Source organism: Carassius auratus, chromosome 24, assembly GCF_003368295.1.
Source record: "Carassius auratus strain Wakin chromosome 24, ASM336829v1, whole genome shotgun sequence".
Lineage (NCBI taxonomy): Eukaryota > Metazoa > Chordata > Actinopteri > Cypriniformes > Cyprinidae > Carassius > Carassius auratus.
The window spans coordinates 18914684-18930900 of record NC_039266.1 but is presented as its reverse complement, the minus strand read 5'-3'; the positions used below and the strand labels follow the sequence as shown (position 1 = coordinate 18930900).

At 35.3% G+C, this 16217-nt stretch overlaps 1 pseudogene; it reads left to right on the top strand.

Annotated features, from left to right (window-relative positions):
- Positions 1–3370: 3370 nt before the first annotated feature.
- The window catches only part of LOC113042700 (dihydropyrimidine dehydrogenase [NADP(+)]-like), a 77755-nt pseudogene continuing 64908 nt past the window's right edge, over positions 3371–16217 (top strand).

The following is a 16217-nucleotide window of genomic DNA, read 5'->3' as shown; positions in this document are numbered from 1 at the left end:
TACTTTATAAACACTATAATCATAGCCTAGTTCCCCTCACTCCAAAACAAATCATTTAAATGTAACGGTATGCAAACCATATCAAGAATGATAAAAAAGGTAAAACTAAAGAAACCAAAACAAAGCGAAACTGAACTTACCGTTGGGGTCACGTAGTTTTGCAGTCAAACTAATTAATTCAAGTCCCCTAAAAAGGCTGGTCATCCATGTAAGACAAATGCACCAAAAGAGAGGATAATGCAGAGACTCTCAATAGGGAATCGGTTCAGCACTGCAGCTGGAATTGCTGAACAGGGTAAGTTTCTGCATTGACCAAGCCTCTCATCAGTGGTATACAGCCAATTAAAATTTTGAGCAAGGATGATTAACAAGTATTTATAGATTGTTTTCTAATTTTGATCTGTACTTTATATGTTTGTATGTATGTGTTTTATCTGATAAAATTTATCTGTTTTTTAGTCGTTATCAACTTCATTTACTAATGGGATTCTTAAAAAGAAAGAAAGAAAAAAAAAAGGTATTGATAGAGTTCCTGTGTTGGCAGAACTTTTCCATCACTTTCTGGGCCTCATTTTAAAATAATTTCAATGAAAATAATATTTTTGTAAAAAAAATATATATAATAATTGTCTAAGCAGAATTTGCTTATATCTACAAAACTAATTGCAATCAATCAAGATAAACATTACTGAAAATCATTTTTCCATTCAAGTGTGCACAAACATAAATACACATGGCTGTTTTTGGTCAAATATTCATGCTTATATTTTAAATAATAGCTATATTAAATTATAATGATTGTGTGTTTAAATGCATTTTACATTTTGGATAATGATGAATTAATAAATTAAATAATAATAATAATAAATTAATTAATTTGAATTAAGTGTCCCTGTAGTTCAATTGGTAGAGCTCTGCGATATCAAGCGCAAGGTTGGGGGTTCGATTCCCCGGGAACACATGATATGTAAAAATTGATAGCTTGAATGCACTGTAAGTTGCTTTGGATAAAAGTGTCTGCAAAATGCAATTTAATTTTAATTTTAATTTATTAAACATATAAGCATGGTTTCATATATATATATATATATATATATATATATATATATATATATATGTATATATATATATTAGTGCTGTCAATCGATTAAAAAAATTAACTAATTAATCGCACAATTTTTTAAAATTAATCGCGATTAATCGCGATTAATCGCAATTAAAAGACTGAAACTTTTTGGATATGTAAATGTAAAATGTAAATAATTAATGTAAACTCAAGACAAAGAATCTATTTAAATTCAAAATATGATTGTTTATTGGAATTTTTGTTTAACTTGTAACACAGATTTTCTCATGTAAACAACATACCTGCAATAAACCATCAATATCCTCCAAATTAACTGTTGGCTTGAAAGCCATATTTATTACAGAAATAAAAACACAGGCATGTAAGTACCATTTGAATTTCAAAACAATCAATGCCAATAATAGACAAAAATGATTTCCATGTTGAATTCTAAGTGGACTGCAAAAAATTCCAAAGTATAGTCATTGCCAGTGCTTTAAGTGGGCCAGTATGCACCGGTACCGGCCACTTCCAAATATAGCTCTTGAGCGTACCGCCACCTCTCCGTGCGCCCAGAACGTGCTTGTAGCGTACCGGTACGCTCATTTGGACATCTGTTTTAATAGAGGTTTTAATCTTTCACCTGCACTGCCGATTTTCAGAGCGCCCTTCACAATGCAAGCTTCCTAATTCATCCCACCCAGAGCAGAAACTACATTACCCATTCACCCTTAAGTTATACAAGTGAATAGCGCATGTGTCGCTTTTCCCACTGTTAAGTGTCAACAACTCAACGTGGCCGGAGAAGGTGTGTGAAACTCGTTGTGAGTTATACTAAAGCAAAATCTTGAGTATTTATTGTCTGATAAACATTACAAACTGTCTGCGGAGGTTGAGTCGTCCTGCAGCCCCCGCTGGCTGTTCATTGGCTGCAGCATCTTTTTTCTAAGTTCTAAAAAATACCGTAGACGGCAAGGCACAAATTTAGATATTCATTTATCTAATTAATCTATAGCCTATGCACAAAAACAATATGATCTTTTTGTCCCCTTTTTGTTTTAAAGCTTGATGAAGAGAGAGAGCGCAAGTTGCTGCAGCTGCGAGGAGGACAGTGATGCACGCGTACAGGAGTGATTGACAGTTCGCGTCACTGTGTACAAAAAATACTCCGCTACACAATTATTTCGTTTATTTTCGTTTAAGCTTATTAACGTTAGCGTTACAGAAAGGTCTGATTTACGCACTGTTACAGTCATTGTTTTTTTTTGTTTTTTAAACAATGACATTTGAGTTCATGATTTTAATGTTGCTGTTTCTTGTGGCAGACTAAATGAAGAGTAATGTTTCTTGTGGCAGACTGAAGAGTAATCCGGCAGAGTTTTATACTGAAACTTTCCGTCTAAAAGTCCTTCCTTGGTCTTATCCATATTTCTTTGCACGTTGAACACACATAGGCCACAACTGGAAATAAAAAAAACTGCAACCGCGTTAATTGCGTTATTTTTTTTTAACGCGTTAAATATTTCAAATTAATCGAATGCGTTAACGCGCTAATTTTGACAGCACTAATATATATATATATATATATATATATATATATATATATATATATATATATATATATATATATATATATACATATATATATATATATATATATATATATATATGATTGTCATTATGATTAGGTTAATAAGCATTATTAAATGTATTTATTCAGCAAACATCACCACTATGCAATTATGGACTTCAATATTTGGATCTATAATTTCTTAATTTTCTTGCATGTAATCTAAGTTGTTTGTCTTCACCTTGAATGTAGCACCTCCGGTTGTTTCGTAAGCTTTATTAGCGCTATTGTACAATGTCTGACCTGATCACAGCATATCTGGAACAAGTTAAACATCAGGAAAGGTCTGCACTGCAGGAGAGGGTTATCATTATTAGCAGTTAGTCTACAAGGTTAATTAAAGCACACAAAATCACCTCTTAGCAGGAGCAGGAAATAGTGTACTTGAACGAAAGCCAGCAAGTGTAATTTCGCAAAGTGTTTGATGAGGTAGTCGTGCGTTTGTGTGTGCGGCTGAATTTCTGTTTAATGGAATCAGACGGTCTTGTTCGGACGTGCCCATGTTCATCTCTTTTTGTCATCAAAGTCAACTTGTACATTACAGATATTGTACATATGCAGGAACAGCCACAGTTCTGTCCACACTGTACCTTCCCTTAGTTTCGCATAAAATGCTGAGGGATGGTGTTTTTTTTTTCTTTTTCTTTTTTCATCAGAGTTTTCATTTAGGAAATATGAATTACTTGCCCACTCAAGTGTCTCATCAGATTGGTCTGGCCACGGCCATCGAGGGCCGGTACCAGAACAGCTGACATGGCTAGAAAAGTTGGCTGGTAATCTAGCAGGCCTGCCCACTGGAGCTAACAGATGATTTGATCCCTCGCCACACTTGGCTGTTTTTTCTTTCCATTTTCTTTATTCCCCGTCTCTTTGTGGGGGAGAGGGGCTGGATTGTAATGGAGTGTTCTGCATCCGGCTCCTGTCACTCCAGCCAAGGCTCCGCCCCCACCAACCCGCTCGGCCGAATATTCAAACATCAGCATTCCATTAATCACACTCCATCAGCGGTAATGAGGCTGCTTGCTTTCTCCAGCACAAGACTGAACAGCAACTTGCATTTGAGATTGACACAGTCAAACACAAGCCTTTATGCACTGATTTTCTTATATTAAAATCCAGCTAATTAGAATAGATTGAGGATGTTTGAAAATATTGTCATTATTTGTGTCATTCCAGGCTGATATGACTTTAAATGTTTTGTAGAAACTTAAACAGATGCTTTGCAAAATGTGTGTAAATTTGAATGTTATGGGGCTGTCAAGCGCTAAAGATATATATATACTTAGTTACTAACACTAATAACTACTAATTCGTGCCATTGCAGTACAGACCAACGGGAAGTCATTCTGAGGAAATGCTGACTATCCCAGTGCGCAGGTCTTCAATCCCATCCTCTCCTTTATCCAGTGTGGATTCCTCTGCTTAATGGACCCTTGCAATTTGCATCTGTCAGTGAGGAGAATGCCCATGGGTAGAGAGAGAGAGCGAGAGAGAATTGCTGCTTTACTTAAGAATGATCTCTGAGGGCTATGAGAGGCCTGACACACTCTACTACCTCTCTAGAGCGGACAGGAGAGAGAGAAAAACAACTCACTGTTAGCATCTCTGTGTGTGTGCTTATTGAAATAGGATAAGTGAGGCTGTTGAAGAGGTTTAGACAATTGCAGAGAACTCTAGACATTAGAGGGAGATAAAGGGAAAAAATAATAGAGAAGAATATCAAGAAAAAGTGTTGACGATCAGGATTACAGGAACAGTGTCAAGAGTAGGAGCCAATCTCTCTTCCTCTTTGTCTTTGAACTGACCTGCCAGCCCACTGGAGGATATTTGTTCTTAACATCACTTCCCTTCAGCCGGTCCCTTTAATCGCCCACAAGGAAATCGAAAGCTTAGTTATGAGGAGGAATAGGAAAACTCAATTTACTTTTACTTAGACCTATTGGGTAGGCTCTGGTGTTTGAGGTTTATACAGAATTCTCTCTTTCAGTGTTTGAAAATCTGATTGTTGCTGTGCATGCTTGTTGCTGCCTGTTACTGAAGGAGACATGTCATGGAAAACAGGATGCAAATTGTTTCTATTTACAGTCTACACAACTATTTAAAAATGTTGAATCTGAGGGTGCAACAAAAAAATCTAAATATTGAGAAAATCACCTTTAGAAATGTGCAAATAAAGTTCTTAGCAATGTATATTACTATTCCAAAATTAAGTTTTGATATATTTACAGTAGGAAATGTACAAAATATCTTCATGGAACATGAACTTTACTTAATATCCTAACGATTTTTACAATAGAAAAACAAATTATAATTTTGACCCATTCAATGTATTTTGAGCTATTGCTATAAAATAAACACATGATTCTTTTGGCTCAGGGTCACTTATGTTTATTAAAAGTAATATTCAAAAACTCTGGACCTTCAGAAATCATCATGGATGTGAAATCACACTCTTTAGCAGAGATGGATAATAGAATAGAACATGATATATGATATGATTTATGCCAAAAATCAATAGGATATTAAGTAAAGATCGTGTTCCATGAAGATATTTTGTACATTTCCTATTGCAAATATATCAAAACTTAATTTTTGATTAGTAACATGCATTGCTAAGAACTTTATTTGCACAATCTAAAGGCGATTTTCTCAATATTTAGATTTTTTTGTTGCACCCTCAGATTCAAAATTTTTAAATAGTTGTATCTTGACCAAATATTGTCCAATTATATTATATTATATTATATTATATTATATTATATTATATTATATTATATTATATTATATTATATTATATTATATTATATTAACACTTTGCAATACTTTATAATTAATTTCTGCATATACGTTTTTATAATTTCAGGTTGTATAAAGAAACGTCAGTTAATGTAATTCTTCTATGGCTGCTGATATTCTGTCATTTGTGATTAAATAACATTGTCTAATATGCAGCGGACTTTTTTACTCAATAAGGAGAAAGAGGAGTTCCATTCCTCCATAGTAATCCTCATAATGTGCAATAAATCTTGGGCCTCCTGTCCTTAGATCTGTATTTGGAATGTTCTTCATTGATAAATGTAGGACGTGGTCCTTGCCGAGCAGCCGTGCCTTTAGAAGATGGATGGTGTGTGTTCAAGAGAGAGGAGGGGTGGTCATTTCAGAATGTAGATCAGTTTGACAGACTATCTTCCCGCTAACGTTACTAACAGTGAATGAAATGCACAAGGAGTCTATCTGCCATTTCCAGTCTATCAGGTTTTTCCTTTCCCTTTTCTGCAGGTCTTTTTCCATGTTACCTATTTCCTCTCTTCTTTATCAGTTCTCTGTCTCTCTTTCTCTCTGCAGTGATAGAGGCCATGGCTCCCATCAGGTTAAACAGATGGGGGCTTCCTGAGCTGGACCCAGAGAGCATGCAGACTAGTGAGCCGTGGGTGTCCGCTGGGGGCGATGTGGCCGGTCTACCACTGTGCATGCAGTCAATGACGGGAAACAGGCCTCCTGGCACATTCACAGATACTTACAGGTGCTTTTCTTTCTTGCTTTCTTTCTAAAGGAGTTCAAAAACAATTCAGGAAGAATTTTAAAGGGATAGTTCTCCCAAAAATGAAAACCGTCAGCATTCACTCACCCATACGTTGTATCATATCCATGTGGGGATGTTTTGCACAATATCTGAGCTGCTATGTTCTATATGGTGAAAGAACCCCCTGCTATTCAGACCATTAAACTCCAAAAAAAAAAAAAGACCACAAAAGCATTATAAAAGCATTCATGTGGCTATTGCGCTATAATGCAGGTCTTTGGAAGCCATGCGTATTTGTGTGATGAAAAAAAATATCTTCCTGTACACTGTGGCTCTTGAATATCATTCGCAGTTGTATTCAAATGTGCTGTAATTTGTGCATGAGACGCACACAAACCAATGACGTTTGACGTTATTGATGTACCATGACGCATCTTGCACACAAGTGCAAATGAGGTTTGGAAGAGATGTATGTCAATGTATATAAAGTATATCTAAAAATGTATATCAGTTGGAAAAACATGTTGGTGCTAAAGAAACATGAAAGATGCAAGTAGCTTTCGTAATGTGTCTTTTTGTCTTGTGAGACAGAATATTCAGCAGGATCCAAATCAACTGGAAAATTTGCAGTTTATTAATAGATGTATTGATTATTTATTTAATAATAATAATAACAATCATATTTATAATTTTATTAATACTATTTATTATGCTTAATAATATTTATTATTTACGTATGCTTGTATTTAATAGTAATAATAATAGTATTGATAAAAGTAGTACATTTACATTTGTTTTTTGTTTTTTTTATTAATGTTTATTCATTTGTTTATTTTGCATAATTTTTCTTATTTATTGAGGTTTTTTTATATATATAATCTACTGGCAAACTAGATTTTGTTTTACTGGATTCTAAAAACAATTTATTAATAGATTTATTTACTTATTTGATTATACAAATAATGATAATGATAATAATAATAATAATTGAATAATGTTTATTTTTATTATTTATTTATGCTTGTATTCAGTAATAACAACAACAAATAATACTTTCATATGATGAAAATGTATTTATTTATATTGAGAATTTATATAGACTTTTTTGGATGTCAGCATGCAGAAAGCTTTTTTAGAGAAAGGTTTCAGAAAAATAATGACTTTTCATGTCTGTTTTAGGTCTTTTTCTCTTGCATGAGATGAAAGGAGATGTAGGATACCATTTTATATTGTTTTTATTGTTATTTTTGGAGCTTTACAGCCCCATATATATATTTATTTGTTTGTTTTATATGGAAAAGAGCCCTGCTTTTGTATACCACATATAAGTCAGATGGTTTTTGGAAGGACATGAGGATGTGTAGAAGATGACAGGGCCAAAATAGCTTAAAGATGAGGTTATACAAGCTGCACACATACTAATTATGAAACAATTGCGGAAAATGCCATTTATAATACTCTAAGATGGAGTGTATCATCACTCTGCAGGACTTTGCCGTCCCTGCTGTGAGATGTCATGTCAGCTGCCCAAATGACAATATTGTGACACCGTAAACACACGCACAAGTTCATGTTCACGACACATCCACATTTGCAAACACTTGCTTTGGTGCTGATGAGACCGAAACAGATGTTGCCCTGATTATGTCCCATGTTAAGATCACAAAACCCAATGGAAAAGGAGGATTTTGAGTGTTGATTAATTATGTAGATGAGAGCTTTACATGCTCTCCACAAAGAGTGAGCTGTGACACCGCTGGATACAAAAGCCTCTCAATATGAGTATGTTTATGAGTAATCAGAGCACAATAAGGAATAAATTAGCATTATAGAGGGCGGTAGGACAATGGTTTTCCTGTGGTTTCACGTGGCACAACCACACGCCGGGGCCACACAGCAAGAACGCCGTTCCATGCAGGATTATTCTGTAAATCTCACCTCAGAGATGCCAGCAATACCAGCTTGTTCGGCTTAATTAGTTTGCTACTAGCAAAGTAACTGTGGAGAGTGAAGGAGGGAGGTCAGGGAGGGAGAGAGCACTTAGGATTGTCCCGTTAGCTGAGCCAGATCAGCCTGGGGTCCTGAGAGGGGCTCATAGAGGCCCCCTGCCTGTCACACACACACACATCAGTGGCTGTTCACGCTGCTAAAGCCATCAAACCCGTACACCAACAAAACCATCAGAATCCAGGCAGAAATTAAGGAGCTGTGACATGTATTATGTAATTATGAAGATATATGTGACAAAACACTGACTGCTTGCATGACTGTATGACAGTTTATTCATGGGCAGATATGAAAGGAGCTTGTGCATGAGTGTTTTCCATCACAGATGACTGTAAAGTCAACATGACAAAATCCCCTTGTTTACTATCTTAATATACATTCCTGGACTTATTTTGTATGATTATAAGTGTATAAATGTTTTTCTAAAAAAAAAAAAGTCTTAACAGTTTCCCATGAATTAAAATCTCTTCCTACTATGTTAATGCTAAGTAACTTTCATAATGTGTCTTCGTAATATCCATGCCAGACAGAATATTCAGCTGGAAATAATGATCTGGACAACTAGAATTTGATTGACTGGGTTATGAAAAGCAAGTTATTTATCTCGTTATTTTTCTTGTTTGTTTTTAATAATAATAATAACAAACATTTTTTGAATTTTGTTTATTGTGAAATTTTCATTTATTTGTTAATACATATTAATATTTGTTTGTTTGATATATATATATATATATATATATATATATATATATATATATATATATATATATATATATATATATATATATATATAGTTTTATTTTAATATTTATTTATTTATCTGGATCTTTTTCTGGATTTTAGCATTATTGGATTAATTTTAGAAAATTATTACATGTTGATTACTGTTTTGTTTGTTTTTATCTTGAGATGAACCGTAATAAGCACTAGTATAATTTCAGGTAGTTGCTTATATAATTAATAATATAATTTCTCATTTTAATTTAGCTTAACTTTATATACTAACAGTTAAAACTAAAATAAAATTAATAAAACAATAGATAGATAGATAGATAGATAGATAGATAGATAGATAGATAGATAGATAGATAGATAGATAGATAGATAGATAGATAGATAGATAGATAGATAGATAGATAGATAGATAGATAGATAGATAGATAGATAGATAGATAGATAGATAGATAGATATAACTTTTTGACATTATGTGTAAAACATGTTTAACCTGACCGGAACCATGAAGCCATTTCTGACCTCTGCCATAATAGCATTATATCCAAAGTAAATGCCCCGTTGAGTGCTTCGAGACATAAGGGGTTGAAGCTCCTGAAGGTATTTGCCCTCTATTTTAGGGAATCTCACGGTTAAGTGCAGCTCTTCTCCAGCAGTGGTGGGTCAGCGAGGGGTTAATAGTCTGTCCATGTCTGTGGCCAGAGCAAAGCAGAGATAACTGTTTATTTGCTGATGAAATTACCATGTGTAGTGTTCAAGGGAAGGCAACAGATTGCGTTGTTGTTTTTTACGGTAATGGACCGCAGCTGAGGGAACCAATAGAGTCATTTGCAGAAAGGTTGCAAGACTAATGTAAGAACAGCTCTCAGATCAGTTCGACAACAATTGCCACCTGAGAGCTCTGAGGTGTGTTCATGTACTTGTCCCTGAGCATTTAGTATTACTCATTTCTTTATTTATGTTCCATATGTTTTTCATGATATTAAACTAGATTTGTTTTACCTGAAGGAAATAACAGTGCTTGCAAATAGAAAAACAGTAGCATAAGCTTCGTTTTTAGAGTTTCTGCTGCTTTGCTGTTGCTGGCTGCCCATGGTCAAATAGATGCTACAGTAGGAATACATAAAGAATCACAATGCAGTCCAACAATATTTCTCAAATAGGGAATTAGGGAAAGTCTCCTTTATAAGCAATGAACCAAACCAGACAGCAACATAGTGAATCACAATATTACAAACTTTGATTTGAAGCAAAAAGAAAAGTGCTTCATGGGAGTGAGCAGCACTAAAGTGTTCTTTTTCTCACTGTTTGGTTATTTTGATTCTCTGGTGCAGATCTCTTTGCATAATTATGGGTCATATTAGTAGTACCTGAAATTCTGATATTGAACACACTTCAATATATATATATATATATATATAGCCTTCAACAACATCATGTCTCATAGTAGGTCTGTCTTTAAAGCTTAGTAAGTTCTCATCAGTAATCAGTTCCCCTGCAGAGAAAATTAATGGCATTTTCTTCTGGAACCTGACTATTGCACTCAATGTTCAGTAAAGGAATAGATTTTAATATCAATGCAATCAACTGGTGATTTTTGGTTTCATCTTAAAACAGCGTAGTTCACTCAAGAATGAAATGATCTATGAATTTGTTTCTGATGTTGAATATGGATAAAATATTTTGGACAATATTCTGGTCATGCATATATTTAGTGTAATAAAACGAAAAAGAGGACTGCAGCTGTTCAAATAATCTCAATTGATCACATCCAAAATAAAAGAGTGTTTACATAATATATTTTGTGTGTACTATGCATGTTTATATGTTTATAGTGTATATTTATATATTGTATACATACACAGTACACACACATATATTATGTAAACACAAACTTTTATTTTTTTATTAAGTCTGAGTTATTTAAAAAAAAAAATAATAATAATAATAATATATATATATATATATATATATATATATATATATATATATATATATATATATATATATATATATTATATCTCTTTCCAGCTGTTTGACACCACTTAGCAGGTGTTGCACTGAATCAGTCCAAGAGAATTTTAATAAAAAGCACAGCCATTAAAAAAATGAACATGAAAAATTAAAATGGGTGGTGAACAAAGGCCTTCTGTAGTGAACTGATGCATTTTTGTAAGAAAAATATCCATATCCAAAACATAATAATCACTTGAATGTAGCTTGCACCAGCAGTTGTTCACCAAAGCAGTTCCAGTGCCTTTTTTTTCCCACCTGGAGCCGTATGAGACACTTATTTTTAATGGATGCACTTTTTATTAAACTTCTCAAGGACTGATGCAGTGCAACACCCGCTGAGTGGCATCAAACAGCTTGAAAGTTCAAAGACCATTTTTGTAATAACTCAGACTGGATTCGTCTAAAAGAAGAAAGTCATATTTACCTAGGATGATTTGAGGGTGAATAATTTATGCCTTCATTTTCATTTTTGGGTGAACTAACCCTTTAAGTTCAGCTCACTGATTCAATGATCTGAAGACTGTCAGTGAATGGTGATTGTAATGTTGATGTCATCACACAAACCTGTTCTATTTAGAAGATGGATCACTTTTATGACACTTTTTATGCTGCTTTTTAAAGCTTGATAGTTTTGCTCCAAGTTCAGTTTAACTGCATAGAGAAAAGCGACTAATGCAGTTCTTCAAAACGTCTTTTTGTGTTCCTCAGAAAAAACATAAAAGACATACAGCTTTGGAGCGACACGAGGATGAGTAACCAATGACGGAATTTTCATCGTGCAAATTGTTCCTCGAATAATCACATTGTTCTTAAATCGTGGTGGCTAATTACCCCAAGTGCTTCTGAAAAAAGAAAAATCAATAGCGTATCATCTGCCAAACATCTATCTGGTGTACAAAGTGTTTGACAACTACAACATCCATCAGGGCCCGAGTGGGTTCAGGAGCGTCCCTCGGCATTAGTTGTTTGTCTCGGGTGTTTTTCTCGCTAGCTTCCTCTCTCTCGCAGTGACGAGGCCTCTCTGTGGAGGATGTGGGCTGTCATGTTCCTACTCTCGTTTTCTCTTCACTTGACACCCCCTCGTTCATTATGCGGCTGTGACATCACCACAAGGGCAATCATACGTGTTTGATAAACGAGAGGCTCATTAGAGAGAGAGCTGATGTATGACTGCTATTTGCTGCTTTTGTGCCACGATGTGGAGATAAACAATGCTGCGGGGTTTCGCTCAAACACACAAACACACGCCGATATCTCACACTGATCAGCTGCGCCATTGTAGCCTTAAACGCACACGTGTGGCAGCCCGAAAAGTGGAGTAACCTTCACAAACCTGCTTTCAGAGAGACCGTGAGCTTTCTCCGTCTGAATGCTGCCAATTTTCCCACTCACAAAGTAGAAAATACCATCTATGAAGTCTTACACATGTGCTGTGATTGTTTGTCGTTGCAGTCTGTCTTTGGGTAGGTGGTGAGGGGGACCCCAGCTGCCCCTCTGCTATTCACCCAAAGACACCGTGGACGATGTGAAGATGTGCGGCATCACGTTCACCAAACCGTTTGGGATGGCATGATCCTCAGGGCCTTCGAGCAGGGGTGGGGTTTCGCACTCACCAAAACCTCCTTGGACAAGGTACTAAGAAATAACAATACATATAATGCAATATATTATATAAACTATAGTGCTTTTTTTTTTTTATATGTGTTTATTTTAAAAGAGTCGTAGAGTAAATTTGGTTGGTCAATTTTCAAACTTTTAATGCCAAGGAGCCCAGATATAACAATTCCCATATATATTTTTTTGAATATATCCAACCACGCCTATAGATTTAAGTTTCACTTTCCGTAATTCGTGACCGACCGAGGAACATTTTGGCAACAATGATTTCAATCTTTAATAAGACTCAAACTGACACAGGTAGAGTGAAAGAGTAGATTCTTTCGATCAGGTAGGGTACTAGTGATTTCAAAACATCTCAGCCCGTTTATATTGTGTATTTTATTTATCTCGTATAAAACTTAATGTGGTTGAGTTAAGCGCTTCATTGTAATACTACGGTGATTATCTCTTCATCTTCAATAACTATGCCTGGGACTGTCATATACACAACATTATAATGAGAACACTATTATAATAAAATGCTGTGAATTTTTTGAGTTTAGTTGCCATGTTTCTGCTTGTTCTTGCATGAAGAACGCGTCCACTAAAGGAGTTCATTCAGAGCCGTGCAGACATTCTCATGTGCTATCTGGCTTTTTTTTTTTCAGATAACCTTTAAGTCATAATATTAACGTTTTGTCGTATAAATAATGAAGTGTATTCTGTATGAGATAAATGAGTTATAACTTCATTCTTTAGTGCACGCAGCTCAAAACAGAAATTCAGACCATTACTAACTATTGTCATATACATGGCGTTATAATGATAGCACTGTTGTAAAATAAAATACAAAATTGTGAATTCTTAGGGTTTCACTGATGTTTCTTTTAATCAAAACATAAAACATTATTTTTTTTATCTGAGAGGCATCGCTTACATATTTTCCCTGTGTGTCAACATCAGTAATTACCCAGTTTAAAGAAAGTGTTATTTTCGTATTATTGAAGTAGTATTGTGGTATCTATTCATATTTTGACATAGCTTTTAGGCTTATATTTTTAAATCTGATTTAGTTTTAGTTTATAATATTTCTATGTAGCTTTAATAGAATTTAGTTTTTGTTGAATGTATTATCAATTACGTTTAAAAACCTGTTAACCTGCACCTGGACGCCGGCATACTGAAATATCTTTGTTTGCACGTGTTAATGTTTATGAATTTTATCTTAACTGAAGTATCTGCATTGTCTCCAGTGTTCTTCCTCAAATTCCTAAATATTATGACATATCAAAAAATCTTTGATATAAAGAAGGAATATTGATCTGTAACATTAAAGTAAATATGAAACAGCATTCCCTATTTTAATCGCCCATTTAACTTTCAATTGTCTGAAATATGTATATTTGAAACAGAACAATTGATGTTGAACAAGACGAAGAATTTGATAAGAAAATTTGATTTCCTATTGAAAGTGTTTCGATTGCATGCTGTGATGTCATGACAAATCCTAGCATTGATTTGAGATCTCTTCAGAAAACTTTACACTTGAGTTCATAGGGCCTTTTTCTTAAAAGCCCGATAAAAGCATTTGCTCTCCATTTAATCACATTTGTCATGAGAGCTCTCCTTTGTGTTTTTTCTTTCCTTCATGTTTCATCCAGTATCGCAGGTAACAATTACGGTGTATTTTTATGAGACTTTTATTCAATTTAATTAACAGATGAATCTGTTGAGAGAAAGGTGATATGACACCGTGACAGATGTTATTTTCACCTCCTCTTTATTCTGTGCTTAAAGCTATTTAAGTGTGATTATGATTTGTTATGATTATAAAAGTTGTCGCTAAAATGAACATGCTCTCAAACGATTCTTTTTCAGTGTTAAAGAATTCAAATATAACATGGTTACAATTCTAAAAACGCTGTTTTATTAACTTGAAATGCCCTCTCTTTTTTTTTTAGCAATGTCAGTATTAATCAGGAACATATGTTTGTTCTGTGTTGGCAGTTTTCCACTCATTAGCAGCACTGGGGATATTAAACGAAAATGGATAACTGCTAAAATAAAACCCCAAAATTAGAACCAAAAGACATGCGCTCAAACTCATGATAGACAGTGCTGTAGAGTTCTATATGCTACTGGCAGGAGGCGGGAGCGGGAAATCAAATTGTTTATTCTGACCCATGGTCCTCGGCCCTCGGCTGATTTCAGACAGTGAGGGACAGCTTGTGAGGTGTGTAAATGATGTTTCTCCTGTTCTGATGTGTGAGTGAGTGATGTAGCTGTTCCTGTTTTATAGACGCCTGTCACCTGCCTCCATTTCTGCTTTTATAAACTGCACACCGGCCCTTCGGAAAAGGTTAGCTTTTTATGGCGAGGTGGAGAGAAACGTTACAATGGAGGCTGGAAATTGCACTCGTTTTACCTTGGGAGCTCAGTGCACCATCTGGATGTTTTGCTTAAGATCGCATTATCTTCTCTCTCTGACTAAAAGAGGAAGTGGGCGCCAAACGTTTGCCCGTGAAGTTGTCATTGCGAACTTTCGTAGCTCGAGTGGATTTTTTATTTTTTCCCGCCCCCTTCCCTCTCGAGTCCTGTTTTACTCTTGACATTTGTAGATGCCAGATTGGGCTGTAATATACTGTTGCATCTATTGCCCCCCAGCATATGCCGAAATACCACCTGATATCTCGGTAAACAGAAATCATATTATTCTTTATTGTGTGCTCAGTGGGAGAGATTGTAAGGGGGCTTTTCTTTGGGGAAAAAAAGATAAAGAAGTTCTTAATGTCAATATGAATGAACAGCCGCTACGCCGCTATCACCCGCCTTAAACACAGGGGATTTCTCTTTTTTTAATATCCTGTGCTTTTTTTTTTTTTTCAAAGCCACCCCCTATCGCAACATTACCCCCCTTGTGCTATTGATAGAATTTAAGATGCTTTGAGGATTGTCTACGAATATGAGAATCTTCACGCTTCTGGGTCTCGCCGTTTGTGCTCGGCATCGCTAATTAGCTCGGTTAGCGCTCTAGACCAGTGGAGAACTGCCTAACAAAGCTCTGTGACCATTAATTAGGATTAATGAACTGTATAGCATACGGAAACGTGTGGTTTTCTTGCTACTCCTTTGCAAAGAGGAGGCCGAAGGACACTGTCTTTCAAATAACCCACTGGCCTTACATCCATTTTTCATGAATGACAGGGTTTTTAATTTTTTTTTTTTATGTTTTTATGCATCACACCAATTACAGGATTGTTAGATATGTGATTGATACATTTGGCCCGTTTCGGACTAATTACGGATTCGTAGGATACCTCCAGGGCTGAGGCCGAGATCCGAAGGCAACTGAGCCCAATTAGCTTTTTGACTGGTCAAGTCTGGTTAAATCACACCTGTAATTGGAGCTAACCTGATTAACGGCAAATGCGCCAGTTTGCCGCCAATCAGCACCCCAAAAGGGGCCATAGGTGCTAGTTTTAGCCATTGGCTTTTATACTTGTGCTCTTATAGTTCATTCATGTGAGATTTTTTTAACCTGTAAGAATGACGAATGATTGCTGCTGACCCGCCAGACTTCTGCCCACCACGAAAAGCTCTTAAAGTCTTTAACTTTATCTTACGAAACTTTCTCCGCACTTCA